Below are 6000 nucleotides of genomic sequence, written 5' to 3'. Positions count from 1 at the left end.
AGCTTCATCCAGTCTTGCTGACCAATCTTTTCGGTTGGGGTTGACTACCTTCTCCAGAATTTGTTTAATCTCTCTATTAGAGATTTCTGCTTGTCCATTCGTCTAAGGATGAGATGCCATGGCAATTTTATGTCACACCCTATATTTGTTAAGAGCATTGGCAACTAACTTGCAATTGAAGTGTGAACCTTCAACACTGATTAGAGCACGAGGGGTACCAAATCGCATAAAAGTATTTTTATAAAGAAATTTCAGAATGAGTTGGCATCATTTTTGGTAGAGTAGCAGCTTCAACCCACTTTGAGACGTAATCAGCAGCGACCGGTATATAGATATTGCCCCAAGATGGTGGAAATGACCCCATAAAATCAATTCCCTAAACATCAAATAGTTCCACTTATAAAATATTTTGGAAGGGAATTTCATATCTCCTGGATAGATTTCAAGTATTTTGGTAGCGATCATAGGCCTTACAAAATTCATGAGCGTTTTTAAACATGCTCGGCCAATAAAAACCAAACTAGAGAACTTTTGCAGCAGTTCGTATACTGCCAAAGTGGCCTCCATATGGTGCTGAATGACAGTGATGCAGAACATTCTGGATTTCATCATCCAGAATACATCTTCAAATGATTTGGTCTACACACTGCTTGAATAAGAATGGCTCATCCCAGTAGTGCTGCTTAACATTGTGGTGGAATTTCCTTCTTTCTTGACTAGAGAGCTCGGGTGGCAGCAATCCACTAACCAGAAAATTAACAATATCAACATACCATGGTAATGCCATGGAAACTAGCAACTGCTCATCAAGGAATTCATCTTCAATCATCTGAAATTTACCATCTTCATTTCTTGCTTCCAGGCGTGATAAATGATCAGCCACTTGATTTTTGTGCCCTTCCTATCTCTAGTCTCTAGATCAAATTCTTGCAGTAGCAATATCCATCGAATTAATCTGGGTTTAGCATCTTTCTTGGTCACCAAGTACTTAATAGCAGAGTGGTCTGTATACATTGTGACTTTAGTGCCCACGAGATAAGCTCTGAATTTGTCGAAGGAAAATACTATAGCTAACAGCTTCTTCTTAGTGGTGGTGTAATTTAGCTATGAATCTGTCAACGTACGGCTGGCATAATATACAGCATGAAATACCTTGGCTTTTCTTTGTCCCAAGACTGCTCCTACGACAAAGTCACTTGCATCACACATGAATTTCAACGATAAGGTCCAGTCTAGTGCAGTAACTATTGGTGCTGTGATCAATCGCTTCTTCAATTCTTCAAATGTATACAAGCATGGCCCATCAAAATTAAAAGATCTATTTTGTTCCAATAAAGTGCAAAGAGGTTTACATATTTTGGAAAAATCCTTGATAAATCGAGGATAGAATCCTGTGTGACTAAGGTAGCACCATATACCTTTTACTGAAGTAGGTGGTGGCAATTTCTTAATAACCTCAATTTTTTCATTGCCAATGACAATTCCTTGCCGTGAAATCTTATGTCCCAAAACAATACCTTCACAAACCATGAAGTCACATTTCTTTCCAATTTAGAACAAGATTGGTTTCTTGACATCGACAAAGAACTAACTCCAAATTTTGCAAACATTCTTCAAATGTATCGCCAAGCACCAAGAAATCATCCATAAAGATTTCTAAGAATTTTTCCACCATGTTTGAAAATAGTGTCATCATGCAACGCTGAAAAGATGCAGGGGCATTACAAAATCCAAATGGCATTCTTCAAAATGAAAAAGTTCCATACAGACATGTGAATGTGGTCTTCTCTTGATCAGCAGGAGGTATGGTAATCTAATTGTACCCGGAGTACCCATCCAGAAAGTAGTAGAAGGCTTTCCCTGCTAGTCTATCCAACATTTTATCGATAAATGGCAAAGGAAAATGATCCTCCCTTGTTACTTCATTGAGTTTTAGATAATCCATACAAACCCTCCATCCCGTGACAGTACGAGTGGGAATAAGTTCATTGTTATCATTGCTTACCATAGTCACACCCTTTTTTTGGGTACACATTGAACAAGGCTCGCCCAAGAACTATCAAAAATTGGGTATATGATTCCAGCATCTAGCCATTTGATAATGTAACACCCCTAGCCCGCATTCATCACCGGATTGGGCCTACGAAGCATTACCAAAAGGTAACATCATACAACAAACATTTATTTCTCATAATCAAATCACATCATAAATCATAGCAATAATATCCAAACTCATGCTTATAATCCCTTTTACGAGCCTTCGAGGCCCTCAAAACATTAGAAATGAATCCGGACTAAATTAGAAACATATGGGATCATATGGAAAAAGATGCAAAATTTCAAACTGCAGGGGTCACACGGCCATGTGGCCAGGCCGTGTGGACATTTGAAGCAGGGACACACGGCCGTGTCCTAGCTCATGTCCATACCCGTGTAACTCACTGACTTGGGTCACACGGCCAAGCCACATGCTCTTGTGCTAAGCCGTGTACCCTTCAAGATGGCCTCAGACATGTGTGCGAGGCCGTCTTTCACACACAACTAAGACACACGCCCATGTCTCTGGCCGTGTGGACGAAAAATAGGTCATTTTCAAGCCATTTGTGTCACCCAAAAACGAGCCACTTCCACAAACCAAATGTACCTATTTTCATGCATTAAAATGGCACTTAATATAAATGTACACAAACTAGATCATCGTAGAAACTAACCATTCAACCAATATGCCAAAATGGCACCTCAAATTCAACAATCAAACTTGACTAAACACCTACTAAATTCATTCATAATTCAAACCACCAATTGAACAACTTTAATTCCACATTTGCCATAATGTTCATATACAAATTACATGCACAACAAATACCATTATGGTCATTTCCACATATACTATTAATATTAATAACTATACCAAATGCCAATATACATTCAAGGCTACCAAAACTAACCATTAACACTTCAAGGCACTATCTATCTCATTCCAAAACAACATCTCATAGCTTACATTAATGTTCATCCATTCAATTATCATCACTAAGTACTTAGATGCCAAATGACAACCACTTTAAATACCATATATATATATGATATCATATCAACTATATCATTAACCAAAATAACATATATACAAGCCACACATAATGGCTAATTTCATCAAACAAAGACACCTATACATGCCATTATAACCATGACTCAAAATCATCAAAATCTACCGAGATAGCCGATGGATAGTGTGATGGATCTCTGACAAGCTTTCTAACCAAACGAGCTTCCAATTATCTAAAAACGTAAGAGAAATACACGAAGTAAGCATATAATGCTTAGTAAGCTCATAATTCATAAACAAAGCTTACCATTTCAATATATATAAGCTTAAAAGCAATTTATGAGATAATCCAATATAGCTTAACACAAGCCTAAGCAAGAACAACCTTTCAAGTTAGATAACCACATAACTTAGCAACTCATTGCAAAACATAATAGCTTTTATCCACATATCTTATAATCATTCCTGCTTTCATGAGTATGGCTAAGCATATTTAAAGCATCATCATTTCATACATGTTTCATACTTTCATAGTATTACTTATCGCAATATCTGTCGATCCTTATTTTCTGTATACCCGTTGAACCACTAGAATAATATCAGATATGTGGAAATCTCACACACTATGCGCTAACATATGATCAAAACCATTACTTTCTCTTATCTCATATAAATGTTCTCTCTCGAGCCATAAGTGGGTCTGCTCACACAAGCTATCAGTTAGGACGTACCTACACAGTGTTTCTCACACATGCTGTCAAGTAACCGCAACACATGTCAAAAACTCAGCCATCGGTAGGACGTACAAGACCAACACCCGAAATACGATAACCCCTAATGACATGTCATTTGTATCCTATATATTCCTAAGGTTCAAATGGGATCCGAAAGTCACCGAAACTTTGTTGGATTTTTCCGTAGAGATGTAATACCATAATATAAATTAAAATCATGTAAATCGAGTGTAATACAACTTGAATTAAATGTACGAACTTACCTCAATCACAACCAAAGAAATACGATCGAGTAATCTAACACTTTTTCCTTTCCCCGATCTAAATTCGTACGCTGCTTTTCTTGATCTAAATAATAAAATTTAATTCATTCAAACTTCATTCTATTCAATTAAAACCAAAAATCATATTTTGGAAAAATTACGCTTTTGCCCCTATAATTTTGGATTCATTACAATTTAGTCCTTATGTTTATAAAATGAAATTCATGCAATTTGGTACCAACCCACTATAGTTGATTTTTTTAGGCCCCTCACAAGTCCTGCATTTCATTTATTTCACAATTTCACCACGAATAATTTTTTTATTTTTCAATTTAATCCCTAATTGACAAATTCATAAAAATTCCCTTTACAAAAGTTGTTCAACTATCATTTAACATTCATTTTCATCCATCAAACATCAAAAAAACTAATATACATTCATGGTAAAACCCTATACTTTTAACAGTTTTGTAAATTAGTCCCCAAGCTAATAGATTAAGCTACAACGACTCCAAAAACATAGAAATCATTAAAAATTGAACAAAATGCACTTACATGCACACACCAAGGTTGGTCAAATGCTTCAAGCCCTAACTATGGGTTCCTATCCTTCAATTTTCGGTGGTGTTTCACATTAAGAAAGATGACACCTTTATTTTTTTTTGTTTTATTTTACTTAATTACTAATTTAACCTTACTTTTAACCTTTATAAATTACATTAATGATGTCCATCTTTGTCCACTAAATACATTAATGGTTTAATTACCATTTAAGGCCACTCATATTCCAATTTCATAGCAATTTGACACTTTTACTTGTAGAACTCTAATTTTGCACCTTATGCAATTTAGTCCTTTTTATCAAATTAAGCATGTTAACGATAAAATTTCTTAACGAAATTTTTATACGGTACAACTATCATGCTGTAGACAATAAAATAATAATAAAATAAATATTTCAACATCAAATTTGTGGTCCCAACACCACTATTCTAATTTTATTGAAAACGGGTTGTTACAAATAATCTCATTTTTCACCACTTCCTTCATGATGGGATTCAGTCTCCTCTACTGCTCAATAGATTTTCCATGGCAATCCTTTAGTATTATCTTGTGCATGCAAATTTTTGGATTCATTCCTTTGATATCTACAATTGACCACCCCAAGGCTTTCAAATTTTTCCTTAAAACTTCCAACAATTGAACTTCTTGATCTGTTGTTAACTCAGTAGAGATAACTACTGGCAATGTGTTGTTATCTCCCAGATACGTGTACTTCAAGTGTACTAGAAAAGGCTTCAATTCCAGCATAGGGGGATCTTCTATGGATGGTTGAGGAGGTTTAAACGAACGGTCGGATAGATTTAATAATTCGAAACTTCTCCTTGATCCATTTCCAATTTGCTGAACTTCCATCAGTTTATCAAGATCTGCAATCATCTTTGTGTCAATTAACTCACATACATCTGTATCATTTTCTAAATTGTTAGAACAAAAATCTTCATTTTTTTCTTGTATTGTTGTATCAATAATCTCAATAGCATGGTTTTCTTCATCAGTATCTGCACACTTCATAGCATCAAAGACATTAAAAGTTAATTGTTGATCATTAACTCTCATAGTTAATTCACCTTTTTGGACATCAATTAATGATCTACTAGTTGCTAAGAAAGGTCTCCCAAGTATGATTGGTACCTCTTTATCAGCCTCACATTTCAAAATAATAAAATCTACTGAAAAAATAAATTTGTCAACTCTTACCAACACGTCTTCGATTTTTGGAAATGCTGAAGAAAAGGTGGTGGTGGCCTTTCTTCTATTTGTCGAGATTGTTTTACCATGGCATTTTTATCGGCAATAAAAGTTGCATCCACTTCAGACTTTTTCTGGTTGCTCTTTTCCTTTTTCGCTTGCTCCCCTACTAATTCTAAATTCTTGTCATTTGCAAAAGTTGAAA

Source organism: Gossypium hirsutum, chromosome D06 (assembly GCF_007990345.1).
Source record: "Gossypium hirsutum isolate 1008001.06 chromosome D06, Gossypium_hirsutum_v2.1, whole genome shotgun sequence".
NCBI classification, from domain to species: Eukaryota; Viridiplantae; Streptophyta; class Magnoliopsida; order Malvales; family Malvaceae; genus Gossypium; species Gossypium hirsutum.
Note: the sequence above shows the minus strand (reverse complement) of the source record.